This window comes from Anser cygnoides, chromosome 28, assembly GCF_040182565.1.
Source record: "Anser cygnoides isolate HZ-2024a breed goose chromosome 28, Taihu_goose_T2T_genome, whole genome shotgun sequence".
Lineage (NCBI taxonomy): Eukaryota > Metazoa > Chordata > Aves > Anseriformes > Anatidae > Anser > Anser cygnoides.
Window position 1 is genome coordinate 4,014,909 of NC_089900.1, and position 17,858 is coordinate 4,032,766.

Here is a 17,858-nt window from a genome sequence, read left to right on the forward strand (position 1 = left end):
CTTTCACTTGGAGGGGAGTCCAATATACTTGGAATCGGCTGCCCCAGGGGTGGAAACACAGCCCTACCATTTGCCATGGACTGATCCAGTCTGCGCTGGAGCATGGGGAAGCTCCTGAACACTTGCAGTACATCGATGACATCATTGTGTGGGGTGACACTGCAGAAGAAGTTTTCGAGAAAGGGAAGAAAATAGTCCAAATCCTTCTGAAGGCCGGTTTTGCCATAAAACAGAATAAAGTTAAAGGACCTGCACGAGAGATCCAGTTTTTAGGAATTAAATGGCAAGATGGACATCGTCAAATCCCAATGGATGTGATCAACAAGATAACAGCTATGTCTCCACCAACTAGCAAAAAAGAAACACAAACTTTCCTAGGTGTCGTGGGGTTTTGGAGAATGCATATTCCAAATTACAGTCTGATTGTAAACCCGCTCTACCAAGTAACCCGTAAGAAGAATGCTTTTGAATGGGGCCCTGAGCAACGACAAGCCTTTGAACAAATTAAGCAGGAAATAGTTCATGCAGTAGCCCTCGGGCCAGTCCGAACAGGACCAGATGTAAAGAATGTGCTCTACACCGCAGCCGGAGAGAATGGTCCCACCTGGAGCCTCTGGCAGAAAGAACCTGGGGAAACTCGAGGTCGACCCCTGGGGTTTTGGAGTCGGGGATACAGAGGATCTGAAGCCCGCTATACTCCAACTGAAAAGGAGATATTGGCAGCATATGAAGGAGTTCGATCTGCTTCGGAAGTGGTCGGTACTGAAGCGCAGCTCCTCCTGGCACCCCGACTGCCGGTACTAGGCTGGATGTTCAAAGGAAGGGTCCCCTCTACGCATCATGCAACTGATGCTACATGGAGCAAGTGGGTTGCACTGATTACTCAGCGGGCTCGAATAGGAAACCCCAGTCGCCCAGGAATCTTGGAGGTGATTATGGACTGGCCAGAAGGCAAATACTTTGGGATATCATCAGAGGAGGAGGTGGTTCGTGCTGAAGAAGCCCCCCTGTACAACAAGCTACCGGAAAATGAGAAGAAATATGCCTTGTTCACTGACGGGTCCTGTCGTATTGTGGGAAAGCATCGGAGATGGAAAGCTGCTGTATGGAGTCCTACATGACGAGTTGCAGAAGCTGCTGAGGGAGAAGGTGAATCGAGTCAGTTTGCAGAAGTAAAAGCCATTCAGCTGGCTTTAGATATTGCTGAACGAGAAAAGTGGCCAGTTCTCTATCTCTATACTGATTCATGGATGGTAGCAAATGCCCTGTGGGGGTGGTTACAGCAATGGAAGCAGAACAACTGGCAGCGCAGGGGCAAGCCCATCTGGGCTGCGGCATTGTGGCAAGATATTGCTGCCCGGGTAGAGAACCTGGTTGTAAAGGTACGCCATGTAGATGCTCATGTGCCCAAGAATCGGGCTACTGAAGAACATCAAAACAACCAGCAGGTGGATCAGGCTGCTAAGATTGAAGTGGCTCAGGTGGACCTGGACTGGCAACATAAAGGTGAATTATTTATAGCCCGATAGGCCCATGACACCTCAGGCCATCAAGGTAGAGATGCAACCTACAGATGGGCTCGTGATCGAGGGGTGGACCTGACCATGGACACTATAGCACAGGTTATTCATGACTGTGAAACATGTGCTGCAATCAAGCAAGCCAAACGGTCAAAACCTCTTTGGTATGGAGGACGATGGCTGAAATATAAATATGGAGAGGCCTGGCAGATTGATTACATCACACTCCCTCAAACCCGCAACGGCAAGCGCCACGTACTTACAATGGTGGAAGCAACCACCGGATGGCTGGAAACATATCCTGTGCCCCATGCCACCGCCCGGAACACTATCCTGGGCCTTGAAAAGCAAGTCTTATGGCGACATGGCACCCCAGAGAGAATTGAGTCAGACAACGGGACTCATTTCCGAAACAACCTTATAGACACTTGGGCCAAAGAACATGGTATTGAGTGGGTGTATCACATCCCCTATCATGCACCAGCCTCTGGAAAAGTTGAACGATACAATGGACTGTTGAAGACTACACTGAAAGCAATGGGTGCTGGGACATTCAAAAATTGGGATACACATTTGGCAAAGGCCACCTGGTTAGTCAATACCAGGGGATCTGCCAACCGAGCTGGACCTGCCCAATCAAACGTGTTACGCACTGTAGAAGGGGATAAAGTTCCTGTAGTGCACGTAAGAAACATGCTGGGTAAAACAGTCTGGGCTACTCCTGCCTCAGGAAAAGGCAAACCCATTCGTGGAATTGCTTTTGCTCAGGGACCTGGATGCACTTGGTGGGTAATGCAAAAGAATGGGGAGGTCCGGTGTGTACCTCAAGGGGATTTAACACTGGGTGAGAATAGCCCATGAGTTGAATTGTAGTATGTTAATTATTATATAATAATGTATGTCATCACTACCATGATTGCTATATATCATAGATGAAAATGGTGATTAATTAGAATGTATTGGAAAGAGTGTAACCTGAGCATGACACAAATGGTATGGAATAAGGGGTGGATATCTGTCCTGGTTCCAGTTAGGACAGAGTTAAGTAGCTCATAGTAGCTGGTAGGGTGCTATGTTTTGGATTAGGATGAGAAGAGCGCTGATAACATGCTGATGTTTTAATTGTTGCAGAGCAGTGTTTACACCAGGCCAAGGACTTTTTGGCTTCTTGCTCTGTCCTGCCAGCGAGCAGGCTGGGGGTGCAGCAGGAGCTGGGAGGGGACAGACCCAGGACAGCTGACCCAAACTGGCCAAAGGGGTATTCCATACCATCTGACGTCATGCTAAACAATATATAGGGGTGGCTGGCCGGGGTGGGGGGGCCGGCTGCTCGGGAATAGGCTGGGCATCGGTCAGCGGGTGGTGAGCAATTGCATTGTGCATCACTTGTTTTCTTACACATTATTATTGTTAATACTATTATCATTATCACTATTATTATTATTATTGTTATTATTATATTCCTTATATTCCTTATATTATTATATTCCTGTCTTAATAAACTGTCTTTATCTCAACTCACCGGCTTCACTTTCCCGTTTCTCTCCCCCATCCCAGAGAGGGAGGGGGGAGGGTGAGCGAACGGCTGTGTGGTGTTTAGCTGCCAGCCGGGTTAAACCACAACAGGGAGGCACATGGAGAAGGCTTTGTGCCGCCCCTGCTCAGAGGGCATCCTCAGCAAGGCCCTGATGATCTGAACATAGGAGAGCACAATGAATACAAAACACCCAAAGTCGATGAAAACATTACCCACAAGAACCCAAACTTCACTGAGGAAGGACTGTGAACAGGAGAGCTTGAGGATCTGGGGGATTTCACAGAAGAACTGGTCCACAGCATTGCCTTGGCAGAGGGGCAGGGAAAATATATTGGCAGTGTGCAGCAGAGCATAGAGAACCCCACTGCCCCAGGCAGCTGCTGCCATCTGGGCACAAGCTCTGCTGCCCAGGAGGCTCCCGTAGTGCAGGGGTTTGCAGATGGCAACATAACGGTTGTAGGCCATGATAGTGAGAAGAGAATATTCTGCTGAAAACAAGAAGACAATTAGAAAGACCTGGGCAACACATCCTGCATAGGAAATGGCCCTGGTATCATGAAGGGAATTGGCCATGGCTTTGGGGACGGTGATAGAGAGGCAGCCCAGGTCAAGGAGGGCGAGGCTGAGGAGGAAGAAGTACATGGGGGTGTGGAGGCGGTGGTCGCAGGCTACGGCGGTGAGGATGAGGCCGTTGCCCAGGAGGGCAGCCAGGTAGATGCCCAGGAAGAGCGTGAAGTGCAGGAGCTGCAGCTCCCGCGTGTCTGCGAATGTCAGGAGGAGGAACTCGCTGATGGAGCTGCTGTTGGACATGTGCTGCTCCTGAACATCAGGACCTGCTGAAGAAATAAAAGACAGTGACAAATTCTGCAGCATTTCTGAATGGCTGCGAGGCCTGAGAGTTAAAGAGATTCTCTGCAGTTTGGTGTAGGGTGATGGGAGCTAGCTGGGCTTGATCCCAACTGCCCTGAGGTTGTAGCTTTTGCTGATGGAGGGCCATCACAATCCCAGGTTACCCTGGAAGCCAGACACTGGTAAGAGCAGAGGAACCCGCTGTCCATCCCTCAGTGAGCAGCCTTTCTTAAGGTATCTAAGCAAGGTCTCAGCATCACACTTCTAGCCAAGGACACCTATCACTCATTTCTCAAGCCCAACAGCATGTGCTTCCCTGTAGCGTCTCCACTACTACATGTGGGTTTCAGATAATGCAATCATAGCATGGGAGAGACTTCTACCCTGCAGGGCAGCTCACTGCTCAAGAGGACACCCCAAGTGTCCTAATGACAGTTTCTCATTAAGAGAAAGTCAACTCCTTCCCCAGCCTCACAGAATGCGTTGCCCACACACCGGGCTGTTGCTCTCAGCCCCCCTGCACCACAGAGGGAAATGGGCACATGGCTGGAGAGATGCACCTCTGCTCTGCCGGAGCTGTGGCTGCAGAGGACGTGCTTCATGCCTTGGACCAATGGCTGTGAGGGCAGAGGCTTTTCTGTGTGGGAGAAGAGGCAAGGGAGCTTGTTCACAGGAAAGTGCCTTCATTGAAGGGAATAATACAGTTTTCTGATGAATTCTCCCTCCCACATTTCTGGCTTTACTTTCCTCTCATTCCCTGATCCTGTCCCTCCTGCCTTAACATTTTACTCTAGGAAAGGGTTTCCTTGTCTCATGTTGTTTCCCTGTCTGTGCTCACAGACTCATGCTAAACTCCATGCAGTAACGTTTGCTTTTCAGAAACCTGCGTGTTTATCTGACAGTGCCTAGGTGCCTGTATATCTTTGCAGGTAGAAAAGGACCTGTCAGAAAGCTCTGACAGGTTCAGCAAAGTTGATGCTGCTGCTTTCGATAGGAAGAGCAGAGGTTGCAGGCATTCTCAGGGCTTGCTCACAAACATACTGATCGTAAAAGTTACAGTTCAGGAGTCTGGGCAATATGCTCATAATTGCTCACAACTGACAAAATTGCTCAGGTCTCCTTTTCCATTTCTCCCTGTTCCCACCCCTCCCGCCCCTCCCCCGGTCAAGTAGAGTAGGTAACTGAAAATACAGTAGAAAAATCACTGTTTTGACCTTTCTTCTGAAAAAGAGGCTCGGAAAATGCCCTTGTAGTGCTGGGGAGCCAGGAGCAGGCTGCCCCAGGCTGCAGCCTCCCACCAGCAGCAGGACCCTGCCCTGCCGGGGGGGCTCCTTCCACCCGCAGCTTCTCCCCGCAGCGCCCTGGGCAGCTCCCCGCGCAGGCTGAGTGCTGAGCCTGGCAGGCGGCAGAGGCCCTGCCCCGGCACACAGCCCCTGGGGCACAGCAGGGACCCTGCTCTGCACCACAGCCCTGGGCACCCCTGCCTGCACCCGCGGCTTCTCCTTCCTCCAGCAGCTGCGGCTGCATTGCCCTCCAGCCAGAGACTTACCGGGGTCAGGGCTGGCAAGTGTTCTCCCCCAGCGAGCTCTGTGCATCCTGCCACTTCTGCCTGCCTTTACCCACTGTGTCTCTGCAGGCAGTGCCCCCAGCCCTGCTGCGCTGGGCACAGGAGCTGCTCCTGGGCAGAGCTGGCTCTCTGCAGCGCTGCCCGCTTGCCAGGAGCTCCCCTTGGGCCCAGGAGTCCGGCCCAGCTCAGCAGCACAGGCCCAGCCCAAGGCCTCCCTTGCTCTGCCCCCCACCAGGCTCCCTGCCCATGGCCCTGGGGCTGCAGGGGAACCTGCTGGGAAACAGCCTGAAGGAGTCTCTGGGCTTCCCTCCCTCCCCTGGGCACACGCACTTCACAACAGAGTCATTTCTCCTTGCAGAAAAAGAATTATGTGTAACAATCACATCTTCTCCGAGTATTAGTTTGTTATGTCATGGACATGTCCACATGGCTTCATCTAGCACCAGCAAGGTCTGCCTGCCTTTTATGCCCTGACACAGGACTCTGCCTGGGTACAAGAGGTGCTGGGTGGGGATAAAATCTCTGGTACTTTGCAAACTACATCCTTATAGTCTATGCGACAATATGGCTTGCACTGAAGAATTCTTGGTTATGACCAGGAGGTGCTGGTTCATTATGATCCCAGGAGAAAGGCACTCTAGGTCTTGTGCAGGGACAGTTGGCATGTTACCCACCCCCTTGCACTGCATTGCCTGTGGCCCCACAAGTCAGATGGGCGATGGAACACCTCATTGCTGTGCCAACACATCTGTGGCAGGATGTTCAGGGTCATTTTTGGAACTGCACCTGAAACCCCCATCCCTAGAGAGCCTAAACACAATAGCAGGAGCAGCATGAATGGGTGGAGAAATGTGGGGAAATATCACGGTGCTCACTCTGAGGAAGACAAAGAGGCAGAGAAACCCCCCCCCCGAGAGCCTCACCCAGCTGTGCACAGCCCCCAGGGATGGGCACTGCTGGGCAGTCACTGGCATCCCCTCTGTCATGCAAGAGGAAAGGGGAGCGTGTCCGCAGAGATGTGCATCTCCTCTTCTGGGGCTCTGGTTGCAGACATGGCAGCTAATGGCCGGGACACCATGATCAGCTCCACATGATCCAGCAGGGTTCGCTTGCAGCATAGTCCAGCTGACACAGGACCACGTGGATCTCTGTGCAGTACAGTCAGGGACGGTAGTCCTGCCTTCAGCATGCCACAGGTCTCCTGAAATGAGAGACTTGGTCGGTTGTAAGAGAGAGCCCAGATTCATGCGGAAGAGGAGTTCAGGCACAGTGAGGGGCTGCTGCATCCCAGGTGCCTTCGCTCCCATCTTTTGAAAAAAGCCCAGGCCAAGGAGAAGGTGAAAACCCCACCTTCCTGGAAGGGCTCCAAACAAGAGGCATATTGGTGCAGGAACACAGTGGTGATTCTTCCAGCACTCCACTTCCTATATTCCATGGCCTTTGTCACCATTTGCAGATGTTCCTGGTGGATTTGTCAGGATCCTGTGGAAAAGAACTGGGCAGAAGGGAGGTGACAGTTTCTCAGGACAGAAAAGGGAAATCTCTCATCTCTCTCCCAAGCTGTGCCATCTCCATGCTGCTGACCTCCCAGGCCTTCAAATGACACATGCTGATGTCACAGGGGGATGCACTGCATCACCAGGATATCGTCACTGGAGCAGCGCCAGTGCCGGCACTTCCCTGCAAGGCCTGGTCCCTGCTGGGCACTGCTTGGGTGCTCCCCACTGCTGTCCTTCTGTGGCCAGGAGTGGGGGCAGCAGGCAGCAAGGTTGCACTGGGCGACCCTCGCTGACGGGCGGAGGAGCAGGGGCACCTCACAGAGGAGTTGTGGTTGAGGAGCCAGGGCGGGCATCCCTTGTCCTGAGCTGAGGGCCAGCAGCAAGCGAGATGGAGGGCTGCTGGAGGGTGACCATCACCTCCGAACTGACTTCCATGTTCCCAGTGCTCCTGCAGCTCTCCCCCAAAGTTGAGGGTGTCAGGATCCCCTTCCCAAGGGGTGACCCAGGGGCTGTCAGCTGTCCAAAGCTGCAGGTCCTGGGCTTCGGGGGGAGGCTGGACATGGTTGGTGTCTGCTGCAAGAGCCTTGCCTGAGTGTCCCTCTGGACTCAGGGGACAATGTGGCAGTCAGGACTCCTGGGTCTTGATGCTAGGGCTGTCCTGAGGCCCAGGGCTCCTCTGGGCATGGCTCAGACTCCTTGTGATGGGGGCCAACGCAAGACCAGGTTTCCCTGGGAGCTGGTGCCTCTTTGGAATCTGGCTCTGGGAGGAAAGACCTCTGGTGTCCCAGAGCCTGGTGTGACCTGCAGCTCCCACAGGCCTCTCAGGAATGTGCCAGAAATGCCTGAGTTGGGAAATCAAGCCTTCCCCTTCTACTTCTCTCCTTCAGGGGAACCTCTGTTCATTCCCTCCTGTGCCACCAGGCTGGCAGAGCATGTCCTGGATGCTCAGATGCCATCCCTGGATGGCCACAGTCCTGGTGCTGAACCCTTTCCATGTCCCTACTGGGGTGGTTTTATCATGCTATGCATCTGAACTCCACCACAACCACTCTTTCATATCTCCACATACAAGGAAAAGGGGGAGGAAATACGACGAAGGAGACCGAGGGTTGAGATAAGAACATGAGATCATCCTCCGTGCATTGTTACGGGCACCAATTATTACTCAGTCCTCGTGAGGCCATGCTTGGAATAGTGTGTCCATTTCTGGGCTCCCCCAATAAAAGAGGGACATGGAAGTCCAGAGGAGGTCTATGAAGATGATTAGAGGAATTGGAGCACCTGTCGTACTAGGACAGGCTGAGGGAACTCTTTAGCCTGGAAAAGAGAAGACTGAGAGGGAATCTTAACCAATGTGTACAATTATCTGAGGGAAGGGTGTCCAGAGGATGGGGCCGGACTCTTTTCAGCGGTGCCCAGCAACACGACAAGAGGCAAGAGGCACAAACTGACACAGAGGAAGTTCCGGCTGAATATGAGAAAACATTTCTTTACTGTAAGGGTGACAGAGCACTGGAATAGGTTGCCCAGAGAGGTGGTGGAGTCTTCTCTGGAGATATTCAAAACCTGTCTGGATGCCATACTGTGCAACACGCACTAGGTGATCCTGCTTGGCAGGGCGATTAGACTAGATGATCTTCAGAGGTCCCTTCCAACCTCGGCCATTCTGTGATTCTGTGATTCTGTGACTGAAATGCAGCTGCAACCACAGGAAGGACGAGCCCTCTCCTTGGCTCTGTCCATGACTGGATGCCTTAGCATGCTGCACAGGAAAAGGGAGCATCTTGATAACATGCTAACACCTCTTTCACCTTCTCTGTGTCTGTGGTGCCCTCAAAGAACGTCCCTCAGTCCAAAGATCCAGCCCAGCTTCTTCTTGCATCAGGAACCTGGAGAAGTTGCCTCAGAAGTCTCAGCACTGTGGTGCACACTGGCAAATACACTCACACACAGGCATACACAAACACACCATCACATACGCACACAGAGATGTGCACACAAGGCATGGACACAGCCGACCACACGCATACCTGGCCTGGCCACAACCTGGCCCCAATTCAGGTTGGGTAACTCTGGTGTTGCCCACCAACTGTACTACTCCAGTACCTTCAAGATTGGTCAGTTTGGGTATCCAGGAGTTCCAGGTGCAGATAGGGAGTGCCTAATCATCCCAACTCACTGCAGTTGTAACAATGGCAAGCCTGAGATTACAGAGTGGCTCAGAGAGGTGGGGCTGCACCACCATGCATCTAAATTTGGTCGTCCACCTGTGTGGGTGACTCCACCTTGGGTGATCTCTCACTCTGTGGGGCTCCAGGCACTGCCCACCCTTGGCACGTGCTGCCAGTGGAGAACCCCTGGACTCTCCAGGCAGCTCCACGTTGCTCTCCTGGAGGACGTCCTCTTCCCTGCCACATGTGGGACAGCTATGGAGATGCACCTCAGTGACCGTTCACCATCTCCACTGTCATCAGACACCCAACAGGTTTCTCTTAAATCCAACCCTTGGTGTCTCACTCCACACGGTTTGGCAATGAGCTGTTTTTCACCCCAGTCAATAGAGCAAGAGGTTTTTGGGGTGCAGCTCCTCAGCTATGTTCTTGGCACCTCCTTTGAGGCACCTCCCTTGAGTTCCTTGTTTCTCATGCTATAGATGAAGGGGTTCAATGCTGGAGGTACAACCGAGTACAGAACTGCCACTACCAGGTCAAGGTATGTGGAGGAGATGGAGGGGGGCTTCAGGTAGGAAAACATGCCAGTGCTGAGAAACAGAAAGACCACAAACAGGTGAGGGAGGCATGTGGAAAAGGCCTTGTGCTGTCCCTGCTCAGAGGGCATCCTCAGCACAGTCCTGAAGATATGCACATAGGACAGCACAATGAACACAAAACACCCCAAAAAGAGAAAACTACTAAATGTGAGAACTCTAAGATCCCTGCTATAGGAATGTGAACAGGAGAGCTTGAGGATCTGAGGGGATTTCACAGAAGAACTGGTCCACAGCATTGCCTTGGCAGAGGGGCAGAGAAAATGTATTGCCAGTGAGCAGCAGAGCATTGAGCAACCCACTGCCCCAGGCAGCTGCTGCCATCTGGGCACAAGCTCTGCCGCCCAGGAGGCTCCCATAGTGCAGGGGCTTGCAGATGGCAATGTAGCGGTCGTAGGACGTGATGGTGAGAAGAGAATACTCTGCTGAAAACAAGAAGACAATCAGAAAGAGCTGTGCAGCACATCCCGAGTAGGAAATGGCCCTGGTGTCCCAGAGGGAATTGGTCATGGCTTTGGGCAGAGTGGTGGAGATGCAGCCCACGTCGAGGAGGGCGAGGTTGAGGAGGAAGAAGTACATGGGGGTGTGGAGGCGGTGGTTGCAGGCTACGGCGGTGAGGATGAGGCCGTTGCCCAGGAGGGCAGCCAGGTAGATGCCCAGGAAGAGCGCAAAGTGCAGGAGCTGCAGCTCCTGCGTGTCTGCGAATGGCAGGAGGAGGAACTCGCTGATGGAGCTGCTGTTGGACATCTGGTGCTGCCTCTAGGTACGGGGATCTGCACAGGAAGGGAAAGACAATGATATGTTAGGACAGGCTTTTCTGAGTGAAGCCTATGCCATTCCCCCAGCCATACTGCCATGCTTTTTCTTTCTCTATTGGAATCTTTCATCCAGCTCCCTGATACGAGCTTCATTTTTTAAGGTTCAGTGTGCAATGAGGAGCAAGGGCCTCTGCTCCTGGGCTCTCAAGGGAATCAGTCCTGACCCAGCACAGTGAGTGTACAGGACCATGGCAGCAGGACAAGGTTTTATTTTCAGATTTTGTCAAATGAAATCATTTCTTACCCAGAAGGGCATGTCTGCATCTGCATTCCCAGAGCTACAGAATGTAGCTTGCAGAAAAGTGCTTTAGGGCCACTTTTATTCTACACACCCTCATCCCCTTCATCATGCCCCAACAGTGTCCTCTGAAGTCAGAAATCCTGAGATTTTCTGCTTAACTCAGAGTGAATGGCTGTGAGACCTGAGAGGCAAAGGGATTCACTGTGGCTTGGTGCAGAGTGAAGGGAGCTGGCTGGGCTTGTTCCCAGCTGCCCGGCACTTGCAGATTTTGGGCACCAAGGGCAATAACATTCATATTACACTTGAAAAGAAGCCAGACTCTGCTGAGAGCAGAGGAGGCCACTGCCAATCCCTAAGTGCCCAGCCCTTTTGAAGGTACCTGAGCAAGGTTTCAGCACCACACCTCTAGCCAAGGACACCTAACATTCATTTCTCCAGCGCAACAGCATGTCCTTGCGTGTAGCATCTCCTCTACTATACAAGGCTTCTAGATCATGCAAGCAGACGATGGGAAAGATTTGCATCCTGCAGGGCAGCTCACAGCTCTAAAGGCTGTGAGGGCAGAGGCTTTTCTTAGCCGGACAGAAGGGGGCTTGCACAGGGGAAGCGGTCTGCACTGAATGAAAAAATATGGAGTTTTGTGATGAATTCTCCCTCCGACAAGATTTCTGATTTACCTTCCACTCATTCCTCGATCATATCCCTGAAGCTTTTACTTCCAGGAGCTCTTTCCCTGTCTCACGTCTTCTTCCTGTTTCTGCTCACAACCGCAGTGTGAGAAACAATCTTGTGTTTTTGCAGTAGAATGTGTTTTTGCAGTGGAAAATTCCACTAACCTTGCATATTCAAAAGTGATTGTGCAGGCATGACAGTGACATGGAAGTGGGGAGTATGATATGCAGTTAAAGGAAAGGTCCCACTCTCCCAAAACTAGGATAGCTAAGAAAAACAGGATGATCCATGCAGAATCAGTAAAAACAAAAAATCATGCACCCTCTAGTCATGAGAGAAGAAGGAAATAAAAAACGAAAAGGAGAAATTAACAGCTGGTCAAATCAAATTGTACATATATGGTATAGTAATAAGCATCGAATAGTTTGTGAACTTGTACTCAGCCAATGAGGAAACGGGAGGAATCAAGTGTTGGGTAATAGGAAATACGGGGTTATGATATACTTTTGCTGGGCTCTCCTGCCTGCAGGACACTCGCCATTGCAATCACGAATAAAATAGCTTCACAGAAGATCCTGTCTGAGAAGATTATTGGTTTTTTTCTCACACCACCCCAAACTCTATGCAGTAATCTTTGCCCTTCAGAAACCTACCTGTATACAGGACACTGGCTAGCTGGATGTGCGTCTTTGTAGGTGGAAAAGGACCTGTCAGAAAGCCCTGCTGGGTTCAGCAAAGTTGATACTGTAGCTTTTGATAGGAAGAGGAGAGGCTGAAGGCAGTTTTGGGGCTGCTCACAAACCCACTGATCATCAAAGTTAACAGCTCAGGAGTCTCAGCAACGTGCTCACGCTGGACAGCTCCTTTTCCGTGTCTCCTTAATTCCCCTCCCTGTCCAGCAGAGTAGGTAACTAAAAAGAGGGCAGAAAATCCCTTCTTTGATCATTCTTGTGCAAAAAAAATTGCCTGGGAAATGATACTGGGTGCTTTGGAGCCGTGAGCAGGCTGCCCCAGGCAGCAGCCTCCCGCCAGCAGCAGGACCCTGCCCTGCCGGGGGGGCTCCTTCCACCCGCAGCTTCTCCCCGCAGCGCCCTGGGCAGCTCCCCGCGCAGGCTGAGTGCTGAGCCTGGCAGGCGGCAGAGGCCCTGCCCCGGCACACAGCCCCTGGGGCACAGCAGGGACCCTGCTCTGCACCACAGCCCTGGGCACCCCTGCCTGCACCCGCGGCTTCTCCTTCCTCCAGGAGCTGCGGCTGCATTGCCCTCCAGCCAGAGACTTACCGGGGTCAGGGCTGGCAAGTGTTCTCCCCCAGCGAGCTCTGTGCATCCTGCCACTTCTGCCTGCCTTTACCCACTCTGTCTCTGCAGGCAGTGCCCCCAGCCCTGCTGCGCTGGGCACAGGAGCTGCTCCTGGGCAGAGCTGGCTTCTCTGCAGCGCTGCCCGCTTGCCAGGAGCTTTTTAGGACTGGGACCAAAAGGGAGCTCAGCTCACACCCATGCCTGCTACAAACCCACAGGAACTGGGATTCCTCTGCCCTCCCGTTAATGTACACCACATGGGCACCTGAAGGTGAGCTCCTTTTCTCAGCTCCAGCATCATTAATGGAGATGGAGGAAATCAGGGGGCTGCAAACACTTGGTGACATGTCAGGGTGCAGAGGGACATGCAGGTATCTGCAAGCTCTCATGGAGGAACCCTGAGGGACAGGGCAGCACCTGGGGGCATCCCCTTGGAGGCTGGTGGGGAATGCCTTTGGCCAGCTGAAGCGACAGCAAATGCACACATTTAGGACAACTAAACCTGTCCCTCCTCAGTAGGCTCAGGGCACCTGACCCATGGAGAACTGTGCCACAGGGAGACCTGAGTCTCTCTCCCTCTTCTCCATTTAGTTTTCCCTCCATCTCCAGTGGCTATAACGGCACTTGTCTCACGGACATCCCTACATTGCCTAACCTCATTCAGGGCAGCTGCTCCATGTAATAGCCAATTCCAGGCCTGCAGTGCTACCTGAGATGCCAACGCTGCCCAGCACCAATGGAGCATGCAGCTGACACGGGCAGCACAAGACCCACGGGACAGCTCTGGCCATTCATGGCTGGTACTTAACGGGAACCCCGATGGCATCTCCGACAGATCTGCTGCTTATGAGCAAGTGGCCGCTTCTCAGGGCTGCAGCAAGCCTAGGTCTGTCCCTCCTCCATCCAGTAGAGGCAGGCAGTGCATGGATATGAGGCACATCACACCAGGGTTTCCACTTGTGTTTGCAAACACTGCTGCTGCTTCTTACCCCCATCCTTTACTCAGTCAAGACACAGCCCAGTGATTTTTTTCCGTGTCCATGGATCACAGGACGCCCATAGCCAAGGACTTTGGCAGCAGCCCCTTTTCCTGCCTGGAGATCAGCCCCAGCTCCAGCACTGGCCCTCAGGGCTGCACCAACACCACAAAAGGCCCTCTGCTGTCAGGGCGCCACAGCCCAGGCCTGTTGCCTTCTGGCCTCAGGAACACCAGGGCGTGATCTGCTTCGGGCCCCTCATTTCATCTTCCCATGGCCATCTGCCATCCACGGCAGCATGTCTCTGCTGTGAAGGAAAGCCTCTGCATGCCCAGGCTTGGGCACAAGATCTGGGACAAGGCTGAGTTTGGCCCTTGTGCCACAGCTGAGGTGCTGCAGCCCAGATGTGCCCCAATGTCCTCAGCGTGGGGCACAGGCAGGAGGAGCTGGATCCCCGCCTGCTGACACAGGGCTGGGACATGGATGGAAGAGCTGCTGAGGTGTGGGGGGACAGGTCCCTCAGCTTGGGGGGCTGTGCTGGATGGGTGCAGATTCTTCAGAAGAGACAGGTGGGGATGATCAACAACGATTACGTTTGCCATTCCCTCGTGTACCACCTCTGCCTGGAGGGCTGCTGGAGGGTGACCATCACCTCCAACCTGACTTCCCTGTTTCCAGTGCTCCTGCAGCTCTCCCCCAAAGGTGAGGGTGTCAGGAGCCCCTTCCCAAGGGGTGTCCCAGGGGCTGTCAGCTGTCCAGAGCTCCAAGTCCAGGGCTTTGGGAGGAGGCTGGATAGGGCTGATGGCTGCTGCAAGAGCCCTGCCTGAGGGTCCTTCTCGGCTCAGGGGACAATGTGGCAGTCAGGATTCCTGGGTCCTGATGCTAGGGCTGCCCTTATCCCCGGGGCTCCTCTGGGCATGGCTCAGACTTCTCCCGATGGGGACAATCCAGGGCCAGGTTTCCCTGGGAGCTAGTGCCTCTTTGAGATCTGTCTCTGGGAGGAAAGACCTCTGGTGTCCGAGAGACTGGTGTGGCCTGCAGCTCCCCCAGGCCTCTCAGGGATGTGCCAGAAATGCCTGTGTTGGAAATCAAGCCTTCCTCTTCTACTGCTGTCCTTCAGGGGAACCTCTGTTCCTTCTCTTCTGTGCAGCCAGGCTGGCAGAGCATGTCCTGGATGCTCAGATGCCATCCCTGGGTGGCCACAGTCCTCGTGCTGAACCCTTTCCATGTTCCATTACTGTGGTGGTGTTATCCAGCTACGCAGGTGAACTCCACGGCAACTGCTCTTTCACTTCCAACCTACAGCACCTGTGGGAACGGTGTGAAGCTGAGGCAGGGGAAGTTTAGGCTGGACATCGGGAAGAGGTTCTTCACCGAGAGGGTGGTCACACACTGGAACAGGCTCCCCAGTGAACTAGTCACTGCACCAAGCCTGTCGGAATTTAAGAAGAGATTGGACTGTGCACTTAGTCACATGGTCTACACTTTTGGGCAGACCTGTGCGGTGGCAGGAGTTGGACTTGATGATCCTTATGGGTCCCTTCCAACTCAGGATATTCTATGATTCTATGATTCTACAAGGAAAAGGGGGAGAAAATACGATGAAAAGACCTCAGGGGTTGAGGCAGAGCATGAGGTCACCCACCAAATACCATCATGGGCACCAATTATCATCACGGACAAGACAGACTTAGCATAGGCAGATTAATAGAATTTATTGCCTATTACCAGTGGACTACAACCATCAGGAACCACAAGCAAACTAAAAACACCATTCTCCCCATCCAGCCTCTTGTAACACCTTCCCCTGAGTGGTGCAGGGGAATGGGGATTGCAGTCAGTCCATGACACTTGTCTCCACCGCTCCTTGACAATCCATCTCTGCCCTCTCTGGGTCTCTCCTGTGGGATGCCCTCCTTCCTGAATGGGTCTTGCGTGGGGCCCAAAGGGTTGAGATAATAACAGATATGACCAGATCATGTTAAAATAAAATGGTTACAAGCATTATATCTGCTTCATAGCTGCTGACCACAAGGTGTATTTTTTTATTTATTTTTTAATCTCAGTGTAGTAGTTGTGTTTCGCCTCAGAATTCTGCTAGATAGCACATTACGTACTTGGTGTATTCCCTGTTGTGCTGGGGGCTTTCTGGGGGCTGGTTTATGGTTATTAGTTTACTCTACTGGGTAACGCTACCTTATGTTATGATGAAATTGCTGGTCATGAGACTAATCTGGTAGTTGTACTCAGCATTGCTGTCACCTCCATACTTGAGGAACCATCTCCCAGAAATTATTCATAATTAACAGTCTTTACCTTTTCTCCTCGGGGAGACAATCTATGGGAGGGATGAGGGGGGACACTTCTTCTCCCCACTTCTTCCCTTTCCCTTTCTCCTTCACCTCCCCCTTTCTCCTCCAGGCTACTTACAACACCTCTTCAAAACTCTGAATACCCTTGGGATGTTCAAACCAACTTCTTATTCTTATTTCTCCTGAATGTGTTTCAGGTTTTGTTTAAGGTTAGGGTAACCTATTTCTAGAATGCCACACAGGGATGTGCCTTGAGGCAGGATAATTATGAGTGGCAGGGAATGTGGGAGGATATGGGCAGGCACCTAGAATTGTAGGCACCTGCAATGCTTTCTTACTTCACCCATGAACAAGTGCAGAATCCTAAAAAAAAAATCACAGAATGCTTGAAAAAGGACTGTCATCACCCTGGCAATTCCAAAGAGACAGAAATCACTGCAATGTGCTGGGGCTTGGCCTTTGCTTACTGAGTTGCAATCTACACAACTCCAAGCCCTGCGACTGGGCCACAGAACCAACCTGTGCCTGTATCAGTCATACGTATACGTGAGAAAAAAACAAAATCAGCTTGTTTAGCAAGGAAAGAAGCTCCTACTCATAGAGGGAAGGATGAAGAAGAAGATGAGGCAGGCTACTCCCAAGTAGGGCCATCAGAGGAACACGTGGATGAAGAGTGAGATATCATAAAATCATCAGTAGGCTCCTGATCACTATTCCCTGGGGAGCTGTGAGATGTGCGAAAAGATTTCAGCCATCATGTAGGCCAGCACATTGTCACCTGGCTGATCTGATACTGGGATAACAGGGCCAGTAGCCTGGAATTAGAGGACAGGGAAGACAAGCAGCTGGGATCCCTCCCCAGGGAAGGGGGCATTGACAAAGCAGTTGGAAAGGGGGCACAAATCCTCACTCTCTTGAGGCAACTCCTGTCAGGTGTAAAGGAAAGGTATCCCTTCAAGGAAGATGTTGTATGTCACCCAGGCAAATGGACCACCAGGGAGAGAGGCAGCCCGTATCTGATGGAATTGGCCATGCTGGAGGTGATTTATGGTGATTTATGCACATTAAACAGTTTTCTACCTTGCCTGGTCTCTCATGGTAACTTTCTGTTGTGCGGTTGCTCAGGGTCGAAGTGCCAGTAGCAATCCAAATGGTGCACCAGTGGCAATATGGCACTATCCAAGACTCCCTGATTACCATATATATGCTGCTTCATTACTGGAGAGCCAAGGACTGATCAGCAAAACTCGCTCATCCTTTAATAATCCCATAGGGTCAGTGAAATGTCTAATGGAGAGCTGCAACTAACAGTGGAGTACTGAGTCTAGAATGAAGTCACACCAAATTCAATAGGTCATCTATAGTCTTCTCTCCTTATAGTCTTAGCTCTAAGAGCAGTTAAATGATCCCTTACAGTATCTGAATGCTGCTGTCCGATCCCTTCCTGGGATCATAAGGAACCAGTACCTCCAGGCCAGAACACTCTCCCTGTACCCGTGGATGCAGGGCCTAAGGGCCCATGAACTGTTAAGGGTGTAGTTTGCAAAGTAACCACTGATTTTGTCCCCACCCACCACCTGTTGTACCCCTGCAGAGTCCTGCCTCAAGGCACAAAGGGCAGGGAGACCTTGCTGGTGAGAGCTGAGGCCCTGTGGAGATGTCTGAGACACAACAGCCATTACAGCCATGGGGCATGTAGAAGATGAAGAAAATGGTTTAGCTCTCCTTGTGACATGACTCCTTTTGCTCTGCTGACAGCCTCTGCAGGCTGCCCTGCACATAAGGAGTAGGGACAGGTTCA